The 8,828-nt window shown below is 38.6% G+C and overlaps 1 pseudogene; it reads left to right on the top strand.

Moving 5' to 3' along the window:
• The first annotated feature begins 3,877 nt into the window (after positions 1-3,877).
• On the top strand, positions 3,878-3,996 carry LOC112484048 (annotated as a pseudogene).
• The last annotated feature ends 4,832 nt before the right edge of the window (positions 3,997-8,828 follow it).

Below are 8,828 nucleotides of genomic sequence, written 5' to 3' on the forward strand. Positions count from 1 at the left end.
GCTCACATATTTTCTAATTCTTGCCTATAAGTTTATGTTTACAGTTGAGTTTCACTTTAAGGCCAGCAGCTGACTCTTCTACCAAGGTCTTTCCCTGGCTTTTTCCAATAAGATTAAGAAATGGGTGAGTTGGAGAAGCAGGAGAAGGGCTTCTTCCACTGATATCTCCAGAATTGCTGGCTGTTCAGGTTCTGCCTTGTCTCCCACATAAAAATGCCCCCCCGCTTCCCCGTCCCTGCCACATACACACCAATAATTACCGCTTATTCTGAAGGCCTGAAGTCAGGACAGTTCACACAGCCTGACCACTCCTCAACTTATATCAGTTCCCTCCTTCCCACATGCACTTGGCGTTCACATCCAGGGGTTGAAATGCCCGTGGTGCTGCCCTCTGCCTGCTGGTTTTATCTATAGTTACAATCAAGTCCCTGGGGCTTCTGCTTCCTTTGGTCAGATCTCACCTCCTCTGAGCCTGTCTTGTATTTTTCCCAGCCTTTATTTTGAATATATCTCTGTATTTGCTCAATAAAAAAAAAAATAAAAATAAAAAAAAAATTGACATTTCAGGTGTTAGATGCAGATCATGGAGACAACAGAAAGAACTCCAAATTCCATGTTGACTACAAATTCTATATTAATGAAATTTATCCTCTGCCCCCCCCTCCCCAATAGGAACATAGGGCCGCTTTCATTAAAGTGAAAGATGGGGGCTTGAAACCTTGATCTCCTGAGATCTATTTGCCTCTCTCCTATGGCTCCATGGAACACAGTGTTTAAAATCACTTTTTTGGATCTATAGGGTCACTTTTACTCATTATTTTATGATTCCAGGGTCCAGAAGTCACTGTGTTATCTGTGAGAACTCTGAAGCCTCAAAAAGGCAGTGTGAATAGAATTCTCCCTCTTACTCTACTGTTTCACAAATAGATCGTCACAATGCAGGAAGGTCCCATAGGCTGTTTCCTAGGTCCAGTACTAAACAAAGACCGTCTCCTCACTTCCCTTTAACATCTGAGACCTCTTTCCCATCTGTCAGGGAACATCTCTCCATGTTTCCACATTCAATCGGTCTTTCTCCCATTTCATTTCATTATTGAGTATCTCCATGATAATCATGGCTGATAGATTGAGAGGAATGCAGACAGAAGAACATTGTTAATATCAATTGTACGTTCGGTCCAGGTCAGGGCAACTACTTTAGAAATGGCTAGCTACTTATGAGAAGCTTGGTAATTTTTTTTTCTCATTTTGATAAAAATTATTAAGTTAAACTTGCCTTTTTTGGTAACTTTTTCACACATTTTAGCAGTAAAAGTTGAGTTCAAGGAAAGGACTCTGAAAAAAACCAGTTGAATAGCTCTGTTAAATGTCTCTGGTTAAATAAAAACGTTCCTGTGGTGTTTCAGAAAAAAAAAAAAGTGAGAAGGAGAGTCATGAAATTTCTTGGAAAGAAAAGTGTGAGTGCCATTAACATTTCTCACACAACGTGGAGTTACGTGAAGACAGGTCTTCTCCAGATGTTCCGTGAGATTTATAACATACGCGGGTAGAAAGAAGTCTGGCCAAAATAATATTCTATAAGGGGGTCCGTTGCCTGCTTTTGCCCACAATGAGCACCTACATTTTGGTAATAATAATTAAGTGGTGTTTAGTTTAATGACATATCAGTCTAGGAAAGCATTTCCCAATGTGTGTTGTACAGAACAGTTTTCTTATGAGATGTGCTATAACAAAAGACCCTGTAGTCAAATAAATTCGAGAAATACTTTATTTCAATCCTCCTTTGAGGGATCTAGCATTCATATTATCATATTAAGCAGTTTAATTATATTAACTCAGCATTTCTTAAAACAATTTGCCATAGCATCATTTTCGATAAGGTTATTTGACATCTGTTGACGTAGACTGGTGATACATCTTAGCGGTTAAGAGCATGAGCCATAGAAAGAAGAACCTGATTTCCAATCCTGGTCCTTCAACTGTGCATGAAACTCTTTCAACCTTACTTTCCTTATCTGCAAAAGGGGAACAATAACGGTTACCTTGCAGAACTGTTAGGTTTGCAGGAATTAATGCATCTAAAGGAATGAGTTCTGTACCAGGCATGTGCAGAGGGCTCAGAAAATAGTAGCTAAATGAATAAGCAGTGATTATCTTGATGAGATTCATAATAATGATAGAAACTCAACAAAAAGCAAGACCTGGAAGCCTACAGAGTGGTAAACGCATGGATATTGTATTCTTGCTTCATGTGGTTCTGGTGATATAGTAGAGTAAGAACAGAGACAAAGAAACAGTTTGCTGTGGGAGAAGAAAGAGAGAGGAGGAGAGAGGGAGATAGGCATACTTCTTCAAATCAGTGTTCATTATTGCCCCCACAGTGGAGGCCTCTCTGCACCCTGTATCACTTCCATACAATTCTCTACAATGCTTTCTGTTTTCTTTCTGCTACTTTTATATTTACCCCGACAAGGAAGTTGCTTTCTGTAATCCCCATGTCCTTCTTGTCCCACTATTTCCTTTTTGGTGATGAGCTCTCAGTGTCCTTAAACACAACCTCTGTTTTTGTGTAGCTGAGGAAGTCTCAGAGGAGCCTGGGGAGAAGGACATTTTTGTCCTAAATTGAACTTTGGTTTATATGTGAATTGAGAGTTTCTGACAGCTGTATTTTAATAGAACGGCTGACCCTAGTAGGAGTTAGTAGGTTACTTTCTGCCCTTTACCACTAGATTAGGTAAAAACAAAACAAATTCATTTGGCATCTGGTCTTATAACTCTAACATGGGTGCTTGGATTTCCAGCATTAAACCTAATTAAGCATTAATCACTTTTGAGAGTTCAAGGAAAGACATATAGAGTAGTATAATGATTGAGCATATGAGCTTTGGTATTGGTGTTAAAGGCTGGAGTCTGTTTATATTTGGATAATTCACTTGGCCTCTACAGGCCTCACTTTTCTTACCTGTAAAGTGAGGAAAGATCTCTAATTATGAAGATTATTGTTAAGATTAAATAAAATAATGCAAAATATTTGCTATTCTGTTGGTTTAGGAGATTGTTAGGTTTCGGGAAAGTATAAAATTTGACAGAGTTTAGTATTTTTGCATGAGTCAGATGGCCATCCTAAAGTGAGAGATTTTGCTAACCATTGAATTTATCCATCCAGATAATGCCTTCTGTCCATTAGAGAGGATGCGGAACAAGTTGTAAACAAGGAGATGTTTTGTTCCAAAGTCAGAAATGTTAAACTAAAAGACCAAATCTTATCTGACCTAAGACCTTAACATTTCAGTTTATTAGCACATGGGCATTTGTTTCTGAGAAGTTATAGAAGCCTTCCAACATCAAAGAATTTGAAGGCTGTTCTGTTAAATGGATGATTTAGGGCCGAACTATAAGAATATATACGGGAAGTAATATTTGCTCTGATCGAGGTCTCTTTGGTCCTGGTTATTTTCAAGCACATGGGAGAAACTGAGACAGCATGACGTAGTTTACAGATAAGGAACCAAGGTCCTATTCGATTCTCTCTTTGGCTGTTCCTAACTGCTAGTCTACCTGCATGATAAGTATTTGATAGCAAGTGACTAGATTAATATTTATTTTTATCTACCTGCTACTTTTGATCATATTAGTCATGTTTTATAATTTTAATTCTCTTTGTATGTCCTTATTTTAAAAAAATATTTTAAGTTTACATTACTTGAAATGGTAGCAGATCTAAATCAGCTGGCTCTCTTATCTGTTGCCTCTTGCTCATGCTGGATCGTTTCCTCTTACCTTTTGTGATTTGGGATTTTAAGCTCTTCTTCCTGTACAGCCTGAGTTGAGGGCATATTGCTCTAGAAAAGAATTGTGTTAGAATTTTCCAAGTGCCATCTATGGCCATGACACCCTGAACAAGCCCGATCCCATCTGATCTCAGAAGTTAAGCAGGGTCGGGCCTGGTTAGTGCTTAGATGGGAGACCACCTAGGAAGACCAGGTGCTGTAGGAAGCCATGCCACCTTAACAAGCCCGATCCCATCTGATCTCAGAAGCTAAGCAGAGTCGGGCCTGGTTAGTGCTTAGATGGGAGACCACCTAGGAAGACCAGGTGCTGTAGGTGTTTAAAAAAAAAAAAAGAATTTTCCAGGTGCCCTAAAAAGGACCACAGACCTGGGATCATTAGGATGTTAATAGCAAAGCTTATGGCCTCACAAATCATAAAGATATGTAAATTAAAACCCTATGCCTAAAAGAAACAGGATTATGATTTTAATTTCATAGATTCTTGGAGGATGTTTTTTCACCCAGAGACTAGAGACAGATGGACACGTTTTTATTCTTTACATGTTTTTATACAGTGTAAATTTATGCTATACTGAAGGATGGTTTCATATACCCCCTTCTTTCCATGAGGGAGTTCCATTTTAGTGGATCTTAGAACCAGTTCTCATCTTCACTCTTGGTGAGCTCAAAGTCATGTTTACTGTATTTAAATGTGTGTTAAACTCTCCAGTCTCTAGTTTTGGGACCATCCTCACTCCCAGGTACAGTGTTAGCACATGCATTTCTACTCTCATTTGTAGTTCCAACTTAATTCACGGCAATGGGAGATTTTCCTTTTGTTCTGACAAGCTGGGATATGCCTTTATAAGAAAGTTCGCATCATTTTTGGGGGAATGTCTAAGCATTTATTGTAGCAGTGCTTTCGACTTCTGCAGTTGACCATGTTGTTCCAGCACAGAGTCAAGCAGGATTGTTTTAACCTAGGGTCCGTCCGTGATTCTGGGGGAGTTAGCAGCACCATGGATATCTAGTATGTTGGCTCTCAGTCTTCCCCTGCTTCGAGCACAGCTACTTTGCTTTTGTGTGTTTTATACACTGGGATTCTGAATAAAAATTGATTGTACATAAAGGTTCTGTGTTTTAAAATAAAGTTTTAAGATCCTGCATTATATTTTGTAACGGAAAACACAGAAGTGTGGAGTGAAGAACATGAATCTTATTGTCAAACGACATGAGCATCTAACAAATTCCAAACTGCTACAATCATTTTATGAATAAACATACACTCTCTTTATATTTCTGCAGTAGAAATCACCTCCCAACTTGGGATGCAGTCGAGGCAATCACATTTTCCCAGGGAGTAAACTTCTCCAGGAATAAGTTGAGCAAAGCCAGAGGCCCATTAACTCTTGTGAACTAGGAAAAGTTCCTTCATTACTGCTGGCAGCAGTGGGGACCTTATGTCTGGAAGAGTCAATAATACATTATGTTACTTGAGCTGTAAAAAAAAGTTCATTGACTATGTCTTTTAAAAACTATTTTCAAGGGATGTAATGCCAGGAAGGCAAGAATGCCTCCAGTCCCCAAGAAGGCTCCAAATAAGGTGGAATAATGGCTCTAGAGGCCATGTGCCATATAAAACATAGCAAAGGAAACAGAGCAAACACAGGGGGTTGAAGAAGTTTGGCAAAATAAGAGAAGGTAGAAGTAGAGGAGGGAGCAGATGGCTGCAGAAGAGTGAACAACAGGAAATGTTAACACGCACAAATCTTCAGTTGTTAGGGGTGAGATGTAGCATGTCTTAGAGTCAGGGATTTGCTAGACTGGATGAAACAGCCTGGACCAACTCACTTACAAGTGTAAATGCTTGCCATATATGATAAATCTGAGTAATACCAGCCTTGCTTAATTCTCCTTCCTGCAGTCTGTGGTTACACTGATTGGCCTGTACTCGGTCCCTACTCTAAACCACACTTTTTCTGACACTGAGCCACTCGACATGCTCTCACTTCTGTCAGTGACATTTCTTCACTTGGACTTCTTAGTTTTTTTCAAATGCTACCTGCTCAGGAATGTTGTCCCTGTTCTTCATACCTCCACACAAAGCTAAAAGAGGTTCCCCTTTGACATGCTTTCTTAGCACTTGGTGACTTTTTTTTTTTAATACACTTATCACAAATGTAATGATATCATTAGTTTTGTCATCTTCAAAGAAAAAATTATTTCCTTACTAGAATGTATATTCCATGAAGGCAAAGATAGTCTGTTTTCAGTACCTAGGATAGATCCTGACACTCAATAAGTTATTCCTGGGGAAATAAATGAAAAGATGAGAAAGCAGAAAACAGTTTTAAAAGTTAAATACAATTAGTCTTATAATAAAGTACTTCATAGATTCTACTGTCGATTCCCTAAAAGACCCCTAGAAAAGTCAAGGAAAGCCAAGTTTATTAGACTTATTGCAGAAAAGGACACAGAAATATAAAAAGTTTTAGGATCTGGAATGGGTGAATTGGAGGTAAGCAATGCAAAATGGAAATTAGTTGGGGTTGGGCAGAGATTGTGGCCTAATATTGATGGGCACAGTTAGGTGAGGGTCTTGAAGTAATTCTTGATTATTAGGGTATAATTTTGATAAGTAAACTGTGTAGTTCATAGTCCTATATTCTAGAAACAGATACTTCCTAGAGCAAGCTGTTGAACTATTTTTTGTTTATTTTCAGCATTGCTTAGCAAAGAAGCATATGCATCAACCTAGAGTCGTTTAGCCCTGGGAGAGTAAAGTATGCCTGTGTCCCATATTATCAAGCACAGGAGCAAGAGCTTGTTTTAGTTTAAATTCTCAGTCCCCCTGTTTGGTAATACTTTCATCTGAGTTTAAGGATAGACCATACTTGTCTGGAGACTTGATTGATCCAGATTTTCACTGCTGACTGTTGTGTTATAGAGAGTTTCAGACATCAAAAAAGTGTCAGATTGTCACGTTCTTTTTGCTGGGAGATTATTTGTCAGATCATTTGATGAAACAGTGGCTTCATTTGGGCACTTCAACACAACCGCTAAGAGAAGAATTATAATTAGACTGTGCAGTCCGTTTTTAAGCTAGAGCCGAGGGGTCCAAATTAAACCAAGAGAACAGATCTCATCCCCAACTGGAAGAGTCCACAGAACCACGTATGAAGGATTGGGTCAACTTTCTAATTTCATGATTTCTTTCTTTATGCTTCGTCCACAAAGTTTATTTGCTCCTCCCAACCCTCCTTCCAAAAATAAAACCGCAAGTACTTCAAAAATTTTTATTTGCATTACCTCAAAGTCCATATTTAAATTTAGTCCTTTAAGCTTGGGGGTTGACCCCAAAAGTAAATCTCTCGGGGTTGAAGTTAGAGGGAAAGGAAGTTTGCCTTTTGAGAACCTAATACATACTGTCGTAGCAACCCTATGAGTGCTGACGAAATTTGAGGTGGAGGAAAGGGAAGCAATTTTCTAGAAACTGAACAACTAGTAAATATTGAATACTGACTATAAACCTGAGTCTCTGTTTCCAGAGACTGTGTACATCCCACTGTACCATACAATCTCCTTTTAAGGAATAACACACAGTACAATTATGAGTTGACCCTACATATATATTTTTCTTATAATATAGTTAGAATTATAGCACTTTCACTTGATATTTAAACTATTTATCTTTGGCAGGATAAGTGGGGGCTTGGGTTTTTTCTGGAGACAATGGGAAGCCACAAGAGGGACTAAGAGGTTCAGTTTTGCTCTTTTTATAGCCACGTGTGAGATGATAGCAAACAGAAATCACTGTTTATAAGCATAGAGGGTTAAAAACAAACTTCTCCTTAGAGATAAGTACATATGAATAGATCTACTGTCAGATGGGAAGGCTGTTGTTTTCCAACTTTAAGAAGGATGCATAATTTAGGCCAAGATAATCACCAGTGATGCATACAGCAGAGATTAATTTGCAAATTTAATATCCAAAGATTGGAGGACTTGCTTATGAAGCCACAGCTTCTAAATTATATTGAGGCATTGGTTGGTAACAAGTGCTCAGGAGCCTCAATGTGCAGAAGAATATTAAAAGATACCACATGTCCTCTAATTAAAATCACAGCAAAATGGAGTAATGATTGCAGATATGATATTAGCAAAGGGTAGGAGGATGATTGGAGAGCAGTGCCCAGCAGCCAACAGGGGCCGAAAACCATGGCCTCCATGGGGAGAGGCCTTTCTCCAAATTGCTGTGAAGTCCCTAGAAATTAGCAAGAGCCAGAGGGAAAGCTAATGTTCATTGCTGGCATTATACGAAATGAAAATATTGTTCTAGCACACGATTTAGACAAAGGTTTGGTCTGTTTGTTCAGTGCAAAGTGGCAACTGGGAGCAATTAAAAACTGAGGCCGAGCTTGCAAGTGACTCACTCACACCCAACAACAGCAATCAGATGTTTCCATGCACTTGATGCCTTAGGAATTTATGGTTGATTGACTGTATTGTCTTTGTTTGCTTTGTGATTTTTTTTTTTTTTTTAAGGGAGAGAATAGGAGAACAAAGCCAGCAAAATGGAAAGTGTCCATTCATTCCTAAGAGGACAGTAGCAGGGCTATTCAAGAGGACTGGAAGACCAGGCACATATAAATCTTTCTATGAAATTGCCATGAAAAAAATGTATCATTAAGAACATGTCCGGCATTTTAGAGGCATGGATTTCTAGGCCAGTGGACTGTATTTAGGATGAAGTAAGAGGTTATTTTTGTTGTTGTTGTTTGAAAGTTTCTCTTCAAATTGGAGAAATCTGATTGGAATTAACATGAACCATAATAGCTATTGAGATAATATGAAGGTGAGTAAGAATAATCATTTATTTTTTCATCGGCTCAACCGTATTTAACCCTCCTAACCAGATATGACTCCTTTATATGTTGTACTTCTTGGGTCCTAACCAAAGAATGGAGTGAGAGCCAGACTAAGATCATTTTGAAAGCAGTAGATATTCATATATATTTAACATATGCTGCCACCTCCCTTTGATGTCTACAGACATTA

This window comes from Pteropus alecto, unplaced genomic scaffold, assembly GCF_000325575.1.
Source record: "Pteropus alecto unplaced genomic scaffold, ASM32557v1 scaffold226, whole genome shotgun sequence".
NCBI classification, from domain to species: Eukaryota; Metazoa; Chordata; class Mammalia; order Chiroptera; family Pteropodidae; genus Pteropus; species Pteropus alecto.